The sequence below is a fragment of the Triturus cristatus genome, chromosome 8 (genome assembly GCF_964204655.1).
Source record: "Triturus cristatus chromosome 8, aTriCri1.1, whole genome shotgun sequence".
Classification (NCBI taxonomy): Eukaryota; Metazoa; Chordata; class Amphibia; order Caudata; family Salamandridae; genus Triturus; species Triturus cristatus.
The window spans coordinates 683,105,875-683,122,307 of record NC_140591.1 but is presented as its reverse complement, the minus strand read 5'-3'; positions in this window follow the sequence as shown (position 1 = coordinate 683,122,307).

The following is a 16,433-nucleotide window of genomic DNA, read 5'->3' as shown; positions in this document are numbered from 1 at the left end:
GCAGTTCTGTATTTAACGTCATCTTCCTGTCTTGAAGTACTGGGTAATTTAGACCCAGCGGTGCAGGGGCACACACCCTATGACTTCTGGGTTCACCCTGTTCCGGACCTACAGAAACACAGAGTCTTCTGGGTGAAGTCAAAGATTCGTTTATTGGCTGCAGACCAGTGACAGGTATCCTAGAAGTACAACAGCGTGTATGTTCTCAGGAGACTGCTGAAAATCATGGGAACGGACTTCTCCTTAAGTACAAAATATCATGCTCCAGGCACACATTCCTTGGTTTACGATATGGTCATATAAGGGTATACATTACAAACGAAAAAGCAGAGTCATGATGACCATCCCACATTCCAGTTCGGCCAGCCCACAATGATTTACACAGTAAGGTTCAGATCCCACGTTTGAAGTAAATAGACCCCCCAATAAACATGAGCATCTCCTGTTTTGGGAAACAAGTCATAAAGCAGGAACAAGCAGGTGTGGAAGAGATTAGCCGGGGGATTGTGTAGAATGAAAGGGTTTTATGACGGGTCAAACCCTGATGCTAATCACAGGTGGACGGAGGAAGGGGAGCTCGTGAGACCGGTTTGACCCGGGGCAGCAGAGCCAGCTGCCCAGGTCACAGAGAAGTCAGAGGGAAAGCCCATGTACTGTGAGGCCCGTATTAACTCCATCATAGCCTATGTGAGGGTAATGACAAGATGGCCACTGCTTCCAAAATGGAACCCGCGTAGTGAAGCTGAATAACGTGTACACAGTGCATTCATAGCTAGAACGATATATAAAGCACTCGTACATGCCGCATTTACCATTTGCGGTTCGCTAATACCAACATAGACAGGGGTAGGGCCCTGTCCCCTACGCGGTCCCGAATATTAAAGTACGACAGACCCTCCTTTTGCCCTTACATAGGCAATCACTATACTCATCTTAATCCGAGTCTAGGTCAATGTTCACGAAGTCATGGAGATGTTGCTGTAGCATCATCCTATTACTTAGCTCGTCCCTCGATACAGGTTTCCTTATACATAAGGTAGTACAGAGGCCACATATCGCGGGAGCACACTGTATACACAGGCAGAGCAGGAAAAGAATGGCTAAGATCATTCCAATGACCATCAGAACTTTCCAACCCCAGGTAGATATCAATTCCCAGAACCACCCCACCAGTGACCAATCTCCCTTATCCACGTGTATGGCTTCAGATATTTTATGGAGTTTGGAGATGGCTTGATACACTGTTGGAGCATTATCTGGTATGAAAATGCAGCAACTGGATTGGATGACCTTGCATACCCCACCGCGGTCTGCAAGAATAACGTCTAGGACCATGCGGTTCTGCAGAGTCATGAGGCGATCCGCTTGGAGCTCAGCTGTCAGATTACTAAGGGCACCAGCCGTTACATTGACAGTGGATTCAACTACACGAGTCAGCTGTCTCAGGTTCCTACTATTGACCATAGGTCCCCAAAACGGCAGGAAACCCAAGAAGAAGTCTCCTGCTTCCTGACCGGCAGTATCCTCCTTACTAATCACACCTCTCACAACTCTGGTCTTGTGATAGTCAGAGGCAGCAGTAAATGTCGGCGGTAGCAAGTTCGCAATATAACATGTGCCCGAGAAATCAGGGGGCAGCCATGTATATGCTCGGTCATGACAGATGAAATATGTGCCCTTAGCAGCTAGAAACGCAGGGGAAAACTGTGACGGGAAGGTGTACGTTTCAGTACAGTCACTTCTTCCCAGTTGAGCTCTAGGATTCTGACCATTACCCTGTAAGCAGAACCGACCCATGTGGGGTACGACCCAGATTGGAGATGAGATTTTCCGCTGTCTTTCACCCAGACTAATACTATACCCCGTCGCGTTCCATCCTACATAAGGTCTCAACTCTTCTTTGGGAATAGATGAGTATGCATTGATATCCCTACTCATATCGGCAACTCCTTTCATCAAAGCCTTATTATTGGTGATAGGTCTGATGGAACGCGGTTGGCGAGGGGAGTATGTATCTAGAGCATAGAGAAACATGGTTTGGAATGCCCATGACGATCCATTGTAACTGTACGGCAGCACCAGGTAGGGAATACCCTTGTTAATGGTATGGGGCATTAACCCACACACCCAGCAATTGGTCGTATTCATTACCAGTTGGTGCTGGTGCAAGAGCTGGATAAACGAGTTATTTACGAACTCTGATCGTCTGGTCTGTTCGTGCTCAGGCAAAGGGTGAAAAGAGTGAGAGGAGGCAGTAGAAAGAGATATAGGCTGTTGAGTGGGTTCAATGGGCTTTTGAGCGGAGAAAAACACAAATCCTACAATAAACATCATTATGCTACACAGTGTAAAAAGGCACAAAAAGACAAAACATTTACTTTTTACAATTCTGCACATCCTTGCGTTAAAGTTCATTTCCTCAATTGGTCTCTCCATCTTAAAAAACTCCATCCTCTACTCGGGCCGCTCGCGGTGGATGAGTTTCTTCTGCTAAGGAGTACGCCTGTCAGTCCAGGGAAACGCCCTAGACTAACCAGAACCGTCGACCTAGCGTCTTCGGCCTGTACCCCAAAGTCTTGGCACCGCGACCCTGCGGCAGAACCCGGATGGTGGTTCGAAAAACAAAAATCAAGAAAGTCCTTCAGATGGGAGAGCAAAAATGTCAAAAGGGAAATAATGAGGAAATCTTTATTTGTCCATGGGCCTAGGTCTCAAATTATAGCGGAGACGGCCAGGTGCTGTTTGGTTTTGAAACAAGAGTTCAGGCTCAGTGGTGTCCAGTCGATTCGATGGTGGCACAGCTTCCTGCAGAATATTGTCACTCTCTTGGTCTGAAACTGTGCCTCTTAAGCGTGCGTCACTGAATGGTACAAAGCGAGGTACAATGTCTGTCTCTGAGTCGGCGATACCCTCCTTGACCCACTGGTCATATGGCAGAGGCAAAGGGACTATTTTGCAGTGAGTACCATGGATCCAGTGCTTCTTCCCTTTCACTCGCACTGCTGATCTTGTTGAAAGAAGAACAAGATGAGGGCCGAGCCAGCGAGGCTCGTCGTTGCTCCTGCGCTGGAAGTTTCGTACTAGCACCCACGTACCAGGGTTGATAGGGTGTCCAGGAGGTTCAGAGGCTTGGGGAAGAGTATCATGTACCTGTTGGTGCAAAACACGCAGTTTAACAGTCAAATCATACAGGTAATCGAGCAGTACTGGATGCTCTATTTCGCTAAATTTCGCCGGTCTTGGCACGCCCCATACATTAGCCGGGCGGCCAAAGACGACCTCATAAGGGCTAAGTCCCACTCGTGAGTGTATGGTCATTCTGGTGGACAGGAGTGCTAAAGGCAGAGCGTCAGGCCATTTAAGACCAGTGCTCGACTGGATTTTAGCCAGCTTGAGCTTTAAGGCTCCATTGTAGCGTTCCACTAATCCAGCTGATTGGGGGTGATTTGCAGCGTGGAACTTCTGCTTTATCCCTAGCCCTTCACATACATTCTTCATCACTTTACCCACAAACTCACTTCCGTTATCACACCACACCATTCTTGGCATCCCAAACCTAGGGAAAAACTCCTTCACAAGGGCTTTGGCTGTGGATAGGGCAGTGTTATCTTTCAGAGGATAAGCCTCAATCCATTTTGAGAAAGCACAAACAACCACCAAAACATATTTCAGGTTGTTGCACCTTTCCATGTGAATAAAGTCCAGCTGCAAAACTTCAAATGGACATGATGGGGGTGCAAAGTGACCAGCCGGAGTTGGGGTTCCCCTACCAGGGTTGTACTTCAAGCATACTATGCAATTCTTGACCACGTTCTCTGCACACTTGGGAATCCCAGCATTCTGCCATACTGGAGCCAACAACTTGCATATACCTTTCGTACTGATATGTGCCATTCCATGTGCCATAGTAACCACTGGAAGCACATATGCATCCGGCAACAACCATCGCCTATGTTCTGTCAGATCAATCCAACAACCATTCTCATCCAACTTACCCATACTTTCTCTCCACTTGCTTAACTCTTCCTCTGTGGCTTCAGCTTGAAGCGACTTCACACTCTCTATTGTGTTCTCACACATTCCCACATCATTAACCCATCTTGCGGGACCTGCAACATACATTCTAGTCTTCACATTCTGTGCAGTTTCTCTCGCGGTCTCATCAGCAAACGCATTCCCACGTCCAACATCATCTGTGACTTTCCTGTGCGCACTACATTTCATGATCGTAACTTGCAACGGTAGGGTCAGGGACTCAAGGAGATCATTCACCAACTTGCCATTCTGAATTTTAGCTCCATGTGACGTCAGGAACCCACGCTCTTTCCACAGTCGCCCAAAATTATGAGCCATGCCAAAGGCGTACTGGCTATCTGTGTATATGTTCACTCTCATTCCTTCAGACAACACACATGCTCTCGTGAGGGCGATTAATTCTGCTGCTTGGGGCGAATTATGTGGCACTCGTGCAGTTTCCACGACCGTGTGCAAAGTCGTGATAGCATATGCAGCAGTCGTGTCACCATTAGGGAGCTTGAAACATGACCCATCCACCCATAAAGTGCCATCACACTCAGTCAGGGGAGTATCTTTCAGATCTACTCTCCCTTTCGTTTCTTCTTCTGTTCTGAACAGACAGTCATGTTGCTCAATCTCATCTGAGTCTGCTGGAATAGGCAACAATGTAGCTGGATTCAGCGTATTACATCTCTTTATGTGTATGTGATTAGCTAACAGTGTAAGTTCGTAGCCCGATAATCGTGCACTAGTCAAGTGTTGTGTCTTAGTTCTATTTAATAATGTGTCTACAGCGTGTGGAACCATGACAATCAATGTGTTGTCCATTACCAAACCAGCCGATTGTCGGATAGACATCGCTGCAGCAGCTGTCGCTCTCAGACAGCTTGGCAATGCCCTCGCTACAGGGTCCAAGGTGGATGAAAAATATGCGCATGGGCGCGGTCTGTCGCCAAAAGGCTGTGTTAACACTGACAATGCACATCCATCTTTCTCGTGAACATACAATGTAAAAGGCTTACTGTAGTCGGGGGTACCCAACACAGGTGCTGAACATAATGCATTGCGCAATTCCACAAAACTTTTCTGGCACTCTTCAGACCATGGGATAGGATTCGGTGTGTCTTTGCATGTTAAGGCTAACAAAGGTTTTGCCAATAAGGAAAAACTAGGGATCCAATGCCTACAGTATGAAGTGATGCCCAAGAAAGCACGCACTTCACTCTGTGTTTTCGGCACACTCAACTGTGCAATAGCTTGAATTCTTTCTGGGGTCAGTTTCCTTCCCTCCTTCGATAAGAGATGACCTAAGTAGGTCACTTCTTGTCGACAATATTGCAGCTTAGAGAGAGACACTTTGTGATGGAAAGCGGATAAATAGCGCAATAGTGACAATGTGGCTTCTTTGCAGATCTTTTCAGTATCCGCAGCGATCAGTAAATCGTCCACGTACTGAATCAGGATAGCGCCACTAGGTAAAACAAGTGCATCAAGCTGCGCTTTCAGAGCCTGACTATATATGGATGGACTCTCACAGTAGCCCTGGGGAGCGCGTTTGAAGCGGAAGCTTCGGCCTCCCAGACTAAAACCAAAAATATCTCTGCTCTCTTCTGCAATGGGGATACTAAAGAAAGCATTCTTTAAATCGATCACTGAAAACCATGCAGCAGAGGCTGGAATCATCGTTAACAAGGCAGTTATATCAGGGACAACCGGAAACTGTGGCACAACAATCTTATTAACCTCTCTAAGATCAATCACAAATCTGTAAACAGGTGGCTGTGAAGGATCCGTTCGTTTTAAGACAGGTAAAATCGGACTATTGCAAACGTTGCCTCTTGTCTCTTCAATCACACCCTTATTAATCAGGTCGCCGACAATGTCTAACAATGCTTTCTGTCCTTCATTAGAGATCTTGTACTGGGGAATACGTGGCAGTCTGACATTAGCCTTTAGAGTCACCACATATGGCGGTATTTCCAAGAGGCCCACATCATTGGGACCAGTAGCCCAAAGGGCATCCGGAAGGGATGACAATTCAGGTGGCATCGTGTTTTTAGACAAATACATTGGGGAAACCACTTTCTTGCCTAATGTGAGTTGTACTCCTGAAGGAGAACAATACAGTGTAGCGTGCAATCTTTTCAACAAATCTAATCCCAGCAAATTCTCACCACAACCTGTTGTCAGGATCAGGGGTGCTTTCAGCTCACAGGGTCCAACAGAAAGTGACATGGGACTGGAAATCGGGTTCCTAACCGGGGCGCCAGAAAAACCTACTGAAACATTTATATCGCCAGACAAAGGTGCGCCAGGGAGTTTTGAATGCATGATTGAACTCTTTGCAGCACCAGTGTCTAGCAGAAAAGGCTCCGTTACATTTGCGGTAGTCACCTCAACATACGGTCCACTCTGATCCACTGGCACTGAAACAACTCCCTCTCTCTGTCTATGGCTGTCCTAGTAATCATTATTCTCTGCATCACCGTCCTCTGCATAATAATCATTATTATAATACTGTGCCGTATTACTAGTCGCGTTAGCTTGCTGATCAAAGCTATTGATGGTACTTTGAGGCGGCAGAGGACGCGCGTTCTGGGGAACACTTCCACGCCCTCGGCCTCTAGGAGCTTGCTGACCACCCCTACCTCTTGCGCCATACATATTACCGTTCCGCTGCATTAATTTAGGGCAACTATATTTAAAATGACCTTCCTCTTTGCAGTATGAACATTGGTTGGGACCTACAGGGACACGTGGTTGGTAATACCCGTTCATTTGCTGATTGTTCTGAAACTGTTGGGGTTGGTAATAGACACCTTGGGGTTGCCTATAATTATTACCACCTCCACGTGGCGGATAGGCCTGCTGTAAAAGGACCTTTGTCTTTAGTTCCTTCGTTTTCTTCTCCGTTCTATCTTTCTCGTCTTTATCTCTGTTTTCATAATACTGTGCAGTAGCCAGTATTTGCGCTGAAGAAGAAACAGCCCAAGAACTTTCTGAATCTTTTAACTTTTTACACAGGTCAGGAAGTAAATTCTGCACAAACTTATCCACAAACAGCCGTTGTCCACCCTCAGTACTCATATCTTGCCCACTGTGGTCAATAAACGTTTCTTCAAACCTAGTAAAGAAGTCTGACACTGTCTCATCTTTCTTCTGCTTGCATGCGGATAACTTATCCCAATTTACGCGCATCGCAGGCATTATTGTCTTCATATACGTGATGATTCTACCAGGCAGTTCAGCTACTAAAGGTTCTGGTTTCGCACCACCCGTTTGTCTAGCATCAGCAGCAACAATGTTAGTCCATGTATCCCCTAGTTCTGCATGGTGATCTACATTACGAATTGATCCCCATAGAGGCTGTGGAACAACATTACCAAACAACATGTCTATGTCGGCCAGATTCATAATGCATGACCCTGCCGTCTGTGACAACTCTTTATAATAACCTGCTGGGTTTTTACGGGGATCAGGCAAGGACTGCTTAAGCGCTAACACCTCAGAGCGCTTCCATGGAACATGCACCCAAACACGCTGGAAATGCGCTGCCACAGCGGGGTTACCACCGGCAGCTGCAACCGCTTCCTTCCATACCGGGGGAACTTCTCTCATAGGGTATTGTCGCGCTTTTGCCTTTTTCCCCACAAGGACCTCTTGTTCAAACAATGACTGTTGGCAATCGTCATTCCTTAAGGATAATACAACCGCAACTGCTTTATCTACTTCGCGGTCCACAATTATACCAGTTCCAAAATCGAACCTCACTCTACACAATTCCTGCGGGTTCGGATTTCTACCACTATCCTCCAATTCTTCACAGAGAATTTCGCACATTTTCTCAAACACATATCTCTGTTTAGGGGCATCCCATTGATGGAAAGTGTTAACAACTGATTCCACATCATACAGTGAAGGAAAAACGATCCATCTACGCGCCATGTGATCTATTACTTTTTTCTCATCGGGGTTAGGCAATTGGCTGCGCAACTGCTTACGCTGTACACCAGGAGTTGCACCAGATGACCCAAAGAGAGGAGACATTAATGTAGTAACCACATTAGCTAAGCGCTGTCGCGCTGAAGGAGAAGCTGAGGCGAGAACAGGGGGAAAAACAGAGGGAAGAAAAGAGGATGTAGAGACAGGTACTGGAGTGGTGGAAGGAAGAGTGTTAGGGGAGGCAGTTACTGGATTAGGCAAAGTCGCAAGAAGTGCGGGGGCAGTGGGAAGCACAACTGGCGGCGCTTGAGAGGGCTGCGCTACAGGAATAGGAACTGGCTGCAAAGCAACTGGCGGTTGCGGCAAGGCTTGCAGTATATGCACTGGAGGCGGCATATTTACAAGCTGGGGAGGCGCCGTGGCAGTTTGAGCATACGGGGGTGGCGAACTCAACAAATGTGACATCAAAGGATCTTTCTCCTTTTCTTCTGACTCATCCTGCTTAGAATGTGGCAAAGCTGGGTAACATTTGTCAATCCCTAACTTACGCTGCCTGTGCAATTGCTCATTCATTTGCTCCTCTTCATTGTCTTTAAATTGTACAGCTGCTTGCATTACTGACATACCTCTCTCTCTCTTATTCTTTTTCGCTAACTTAATTTCCTTCTGTTTGGCTTCCTTTCGCCATAAGCGGAAAGAGTCAAACATCGCCGGCCGGGCTTTCTTCTTAAACAATTTAATTTCCAGATTATCTAAAATATCGGTATCAAAACTACCATTTTGGGGCCATTTTAAAACACCATCTTTCCTGGTGTAGTGGATCCACACTTTGTTATATGCAATGGGGCCTACGCCATGTTTTACATAGAGCTCATAAGTTGGAGTTCCAACCGGAGGAACCGGACATGATTCCTCTAGCTGGAAATCTTTTCCACAACCCAAACAGAATAATCTACCAAATAGTCCAGAACCAGGCATCTTCGCTCACTAGTCTAGATCCAAACGTCAAAGGATTATCGATTACGATAGCCTCGTGAATACACGAGTCCTCTGGTTTTGGCGTTTGCAAACTCCAAAGTATCAATTCAAATGATCCCGAAGGATACCAAAACAAATGGGAGACGCTCCACTTATACTTAACTGAATATTGCTGATCGATGGCGTCACCAGAAGACTCTCTCGATTGTTTCGCTCTCTCAAACTCATCAAGGGTCCAAAACAGGTCGATTAATCAGGGCAGCAGTCCTTCGTAGCCGTCGGGACGCGGAGAACCTCGCAGAAAAGACTTTCGGACCACGTCGACATGCAGGGGAATTTCCACACGAAGCTCCTCACGAACCTCTGGCTTGGACTGGTACCGCTGAAATCGTCCCGAGTTGGGCGCCAAACTGAAGTACTGGGTAATTTAGACCCAGCGGTGCAGGGGCACACACCCTATGACTTCTGGGTTCACCCTGTTCCGGACCTACAGAAACACAGAGTCTTCTGGGTGAAGTCAAAGATTCGTTTATTGGCTGCAGACCAATGACAGGTATCCTAGAAGTACAACAGCGTGTATGTTCTCAGGAGACTGCTGAAAATCATGGGAACGGACTTCTCCTTAAGTACAAAATATCATGCTCCAGGCACACATTCCTTGGTTTACGATATGGTCATATAAGGGTATACATTACAAACGAAAATGCAGAGTCATGATGACCATCCCACATTCCAGTTCGGCCAGCCCACAATGATTTACACAGTAAGGTTCAGATCCCACGTTTGAAGTAAATAGACCCCCCAATAAACATGAGCATCTCCTGTTTGGGAAACAAGTCATAAAGCAGGAACAAGCAGGTGTGGAAGAGATTAGCCGGGGGATTGTGTAGAATGAAAGGGTTTTATGACGGGTCAAACCCTGATGCTAATCACAGGTGGACGGAGGAAGGGGAGCTCGTGAGACCGGTTTGACCCGGGGCAGCAGAGCCAGCTGCCCAGGTCACAGAGAAGTCAGAGGGAAATCCCATGTACTGTGAGGCCCGTATTAACTCCATCATAGCCTATGTGAGGGCAATGACAAGATGGCCACTGCTTCCAAAATGGAACCCGCGTAGTGAAGCTGAATAACGTGTACACAGTGCATTCATAGCTAGAACGATATATAAAGCACTCGTACATGCCGCATTTACCATTTGCGGTTCGCTAATACCAACATAGACAGGGGTAGGGCCCTGTCCCCTACGCGGTCCCGAATATTAAAGTACGACAGTCTTACTGCTTCTCCTGACCCACTGTTGTCCATGATGTTTCCATGTAGGGGACGCTGGCTATCCTAACATGCCATGGCTGATCACACCTCTCCGCAACCCCAGCACGGCTGCCGATCACCGCTACAACAACGCCCATGGGCGGACCAGGCGAGTGATAGAGAGGACGTTTGGCCTCCTGAAGAGCCGATTCCGTTGCCTCCACAAGACCGGTGGCGCACTCCCATATGCACCGGTAAAGGTCTGCAAGATCTTTCTCGTGTGCTGCATGCTGCACAACATGGCAGTGGAGAAAGCTGTGCCACTCATCCTGGATCCAGATGAGCAGGACCATCTACCCGTGGAGGATGAAGGGCTTGGTCACGAGGCAAGTGATGTGGAGGAGGAGGAGGCGGTAGAGGACATCCGGAGTCGGCTCATACGCAACTTCTTTGCTTGGTGGTGAGTTCCAGTGTCTGAGTGTGCACGCATTGGGCCGTGTGTGGCATGTGTTGCAATGTGTGTGTCCATCTGCATGTCTGCCAAGTGAGTCAGAGGTGTGTTTGGATGTGTCACTCGAGTGATGGTGCAATGGAAGAATGTTTTTCCAGAGTCATCATTGTCACCTAGCATGTTGACAACCTTATACGTGTCGAGTACATGCACATGCATGCGGATGTGCTTCTTTTGGCTGACTTCTGGTGTGTCTCTCATCCACAGGTACTTGCGCATGCTGTCTGCTGGTGGCATTGTTGTGCTCCTGCTATTCCTCATGAACACAGCAACATGTGCTGAATCAGTGTTACATGCACGGACAAGTTTGAAAATCTCCTTAGGGTAAGGGATGCAGCACGGCTTTTTGGGAGTGGTATTTGTTTTGAATGTGTGTGCACTGCTCCTGTTCATGTTTGGATACTTTACATACATGTAGAATCACCATGGGGCACATGACATGGAGCTGAATTCACCTGAATTGATGGTCAGACTTGGTGACAGTCATCTGTAATGGGATTGTGGATTGTGATGAAGCCATCAATGTCTGTAACACTGCCCTCGGAAACATACGGGTTGCACCGGGTTGACATGGTGTGTGAATTACCCATTAGGGGCTCAATGGTGTATAGCAGCCTCTCCATGAGCAGCAGGGGGTGTTTAGCTGTAACCCGTCACTTGTGTGCCAGTTCTATGGATTTCCAGCATCTGTGGTGCAAAGGGGGGTGCCAGTGTTGGTCCCACGTGTTCATCCACATGACCTGTGTATGTGTTGACAGAGTTGCATTAGCATTCCGACACACATGAGTAATAAAGGTGTCCCTCTGCCTCCAAGGTGCCTCATCTCTGTCAATCGTGGTCTGTTGCCACTGTGCATGCGGCATGTCTGGCATTGTTCTCAGAGATGGTGCATATGAGTCTATGTGTAGAGTAGCAAGATGCAAGCTGTTTGTCAGGGATTAGAATGTGTATTGTGCATGATGTCCATGGCTGTGTAGGTATTGTGGCATGTCAGTATCCACGACAGCCACTGTGCTGCATGTGAAACCATTGTGTGTGTGTGTGTGTGCCATGTTGAACCAGACATTCCTTCCTTGACATACACCTTTTGCATAGTTTCTTCCTGAGATCCTTGTCTTTGTGTGCTACTTGTGGCATTGTTTTCTTGACATGGCGCATGCTGCTGCAGGCCCTGCTGCAAGGGAACCCAGTGTCCACGCACACGAGGTGGTGTTCATCATGGATTGCTTGCTGACATGTGCTATGCTGATCAGCAGCATCTGTGCCTCATGCTGCAGCACACTCTGCATTATGCACAAGATCCCCAGTTCCATTCACCTCAAGGCAAGAGGGAGACCATCCCCCAGGTCAACTACGACATCCGTGTCTAATCCTACCCTGCACTCTACGGACATGTGCGTTACAAATCCCATGATACTTGTCCACATCCAGGGTGCATCTGCACAGCTCTGCTTCTACATCCGGTGACCAGGCCACATCAACGTCCAACAGAGATGGGGGGAATGGATCACTGGCAGCTGCAGGATGACCTTCTCAATCCACGCACACACTCAGGATGCAGCCCACAACCACAACACAACCTTGTGGCACTGTGATCCAACACCCCATTGTGCCATCTCCATGCATAGAACCTTGGCCGGCCCACCATTCTCCACATCCACCTGACTCAAGCATGCAGGACATGGTTCTGCCACGTGTCTACACATACCTGGGACTCCCACCCCAGGACACTCCACATGATCCCTGACCTCTGCGCATGACTGTTGCTCTTCTAAATAGGTCTGTAGGCACAGTTGTGTGGGCACCCACTCAGCTGGTTGGGCCCATCACGGGTGAGTATGGTGCTCCATGTCTGTATTGGATGATACATTGCGACCCATGTTTGTCCTGTGCCAGACTCAGACCCCAGGGTATGGATGGTTGGAGTTACTTCTGAAATCAGGCATGGTTTGACTTTACAACACACACATGTAGTGGAATAATGCAAAATGACGGCATCATCTGGTGATTGTGATGATTTTTATTTGTGGTGGGGCACGTGTTTGGGGGGATGACAAGAGGTGCTTGGCGGGAGTGTAGAATCCAAAGTTCACAGGGGTAGTTGGTATCCTTGCCATTGAAAGTCATCAGAGTCTATGCCACAGTCTTTGTCAACATTGGTCAGACAGTGACCAGCAAGAACATGTGGAAGAGAATGTCATTTGCTGATGTGCTGCTGTTGGGCCAGAGGGCCAGGTGCCAGGCCAGGTGACCTGGGATATGGTGATGTTCCGCTGACTCTCACGGTCTTTTGCGTGGACCACCCACCCTCCTGCGGGGACCCTCAGAAGCAGGCCGTGACGATGCTTGTGATGCTCCGTCGGATGATTCCTCCTCCTCCTGATCCCTCCCTGTGGGTGGTGTTGTTCTTCGCCTGGTGGCACAGGGAGGGTTGCCCATGTTTTTGGCAATCCGACGGAGTACACGGGTCATGTCCGTTTGCACCGCCACGAGCTTAGCCTGTCTTGCCTCCATCCGTCCTTGGTGTCGCTGTTGACAGGCATGTTGCTCGGCCTGCAGGGTCTTCATCTCCTCGAGGGTCCCCTTGATGTCTGTGAGGGTGGACGCAATCTGGACCAGGCCCCTGGCGTCACGCCGCTATGTGTCCAGGATGTTGCTGACGTGTGACATTACCGGTTCCTGAGCCAACTGGTCAGGTTCGCGCCTCTGCCGTCCTCCACTCCCACCACCCCTGCCCACTTGCGCCTGGCCTGCCGTTGTGGGCACATCGGGTCTCCGGGACCCCTGAGGGATGGCATTTGCGGTGTTGGCTGCCTCCTCCTGGGTGCCCGGAGAACCTTGTCCCTCCTGGACAGACTGGCTGTGTTGTTGTGTGTGGGCAGGGCTCCTGGGTGTCTCCTGGGATGTGGCAGGAATGGGGGTGGTGGTTGGCACAGTTGTACCTGACGCAGGTGCTGCAGGTGGTTGGACACCAGAGGGGCCAGGTTGGTCTGGGTCATCTACGGAGTGGTGAGAGTCATCGCTGCCGGTGGGGTCCTCTTCACGCAGAGCCTGGTCCTGTGAGTCTTCCCCCCCAGTGTTGGGGGGAGATCGACGACGTTGACCTGTGTGTGAGAGAGACAGTGTTAATTGTGTTACATGCGACATCCATGTTTCATTCATTTTTGAGTTGGCACAGTTCCTCTGGGTGGTTGGATTTGGCTAGCATTCCTTTCACAGTGCACTTGTGCATGGGTATGTCCCTTGGCCACAGCTTTCGACATTTTACCTATGTGTGACACAATCTTAGTTGATGCATCTTTTGGGAACGCAGTCAGCAGTGTAGTGAGCGGGCGTAGCAAGCCATGCAGAGCCGCCTTACGTGTTGCACTGTACGTGGCCAAATGGTGTTTTTTCCATGCTATTTGAGAATGCAGGTAGGTAAATTAACCATTTGTGACAGGGTTCTGACAAACACAGTGGGTGGGTATACTGGGTGTAAGGTTATGTTTGTGCCTGCAGCATGGATGTACTCGTGCATAGATTGACACATGGCCCAGTGTTTATCAAAGGTTGAAGGGGGGGTTCACGCACTGCCAAACCTTGTCTACATGCACACAGTCCACCTGCTAATGAGCGGACATGGCCACACCACCCAAGGGTTATTTGGTCTCCCTCTGTCTCCCTTTCTCCCTCCCTCTGTCAGCCTCCTCCCTCTGTCCGTCTCCCTCTGTCTCCCTTTATCCCTCCCTCTGTCAGCCTCCTCCCACTGTCCCGTCTCCCTCTGTCTCCCTTTCTCCCTCCCTCTGTCAACCTCCTCCCTCTGTCCGTCTCCCTTTCTCCCTCCCTCTGTCACCCTCCTCCCACTGTCCGTCTCCCTTTCTCCCTCCCTCTGTCAGCCTCCTCCCTCTGTCCGTCTCCCTTTCTCCCTCCCTCTGTCAGCCTCCTCCCACTGTCCGTCTCCCTCTGTCTCCCTTTCTCCCTCCCTCTGTCAGCCTCCTCCCACTGTCCGTCTCCCTCTGTCTCCCTTTCTCCCTCCCTCTGTCAGCCTCCTCCCACTGTCCGTCTCCCTCTGTCTCCCTTTCTCCCTCCCTCTGTCAGCCTCCTCCCTCTGTCTGTCTCCCTTTCTCCCTCCCTCTGTCACCCTCCTCCCACTGTCCGTCTCCCTCTGTCTCCCTTTCACCCTCCCTCTGTCAGCCTCTTCCCTCCCTCTGTCTGTCTCCCTGTGTCCACCTCTGTCTCCGTCCCTCTCTCTCCCCCTCTCCCTCCCTCTGTGTGTCACCCTCTATCACCTCAGCCCAGCTTCCTGGGCACACACAGTTTGCAGGTCTTTCAAAGGCCATTGGCTTGTTCATGTGGGTTTGTTTCTTATCTCCGGGCACCCATTGGGCGGAGTGTCTGAGTCTGCGCTGCTGCTGTGGCGGTGTGTGCTGACACTCTTTCAGAGTGATGCGTCTTCATTAGCTGCTGTTATGTGCAAATTGTGCCTTCATACCCATGTCATCCTGCAACGCGGCCACCATTAGCAGGCAACACAGTACTGTGTGGGGACACACTGTTTGCATGGCTGTGCCCTAGGCCATATGGGCTGAGGGCATTGTTGTGTGCTTCAGAGTTGCTCTATGTTAGTTTTGAGGCCCACCCTCCCGGCATCGGGGACATCCTGTCTTGTGTTGGTGTTTTGTGTGGCCTGTGACTTGGCATGGCCTTGCTTGGGGCATGGGGCATGGAGGCGCTAGTGGCATGTGTGTGTTTTTGGAGTGTGGTTGTGTACTGTGCTGGCTTTGGGGGGGTTGCGTACATGATTGGTATTTTGGTTGTGTATGGCGTTCCCCCCATGTGAGGTGAGTTGTTTGTGTACTCACCAGGCTCTCGGACTCCTTCTACTCCATCTACTCCCACCGGCGGCAGCGTGGCCATCACCTTCTCCTCCCAGGGATGGTAGTGTACCAGTCTGCGGGGCAGCCCTCCTCCAGTGATGTTAGCCTGGTTGTGATCATCCGTCATTTTGCGGCGGACCGTCCTCCGCAGATTGTCCTACCTGGCTTGGCACTCATGCCTGGTCCTTCTGGTGGACCCAACAGCATTTACAGAATTGACAATCCTCTCCCACATGGCGGATTTTTCGGATATGCTGGTCCGTCTGACCAATGTTCCAAAGAGCTGTGGCTCGACTCTGACGATTTCGTCGACAAGGACCTCCAGCTCCTCCTTTGTGAACTTTGCATTCTTGTTAGTGGGCATGGTGTGGGGTGTGGGTGTGGATGGTTTTGGGGGTGTGGGTGTGGATGGTTGTGGGGGTGTGAGTGTGGTTGTGCAGGTGTGTGTGTGTGAATGTGATGAGGGTGTGTTTGTGATGGTGGTTGTGTGAAGGAGTGCAAGTGTAAGGTGTATTGATGTATGTAGTAAGGTGCAGTGCGTTGTCTCTGTGGTCTGGCAGTAGTGGATCTGTTGCAAAGGATCATGGTTCGTATGTGCTGGGCCTTTTTATTGGTCCATTTGTGGGTGTGGCTGTGTTTGAACTTTGGGTGGGTGTGTTATAAGGAGTGGTAGTGGTTTGGGCCTCTGTTTAGCTGTTTGTCAGTTGCAGGTCAGTGTATAGGATGTATTTGGGCTTGTTGGACATGTTTTGTGGTGTTGTGTGCATCGAATTGACTCTCCTTGTGTTTTTTGGTTTGTCCTGGTTCAGTACGAGTGTTTTTTGCGTCTGTACGGTGCGTACATGGGCCATGTTGTTGTACAGTGCTGTCCTTTGCT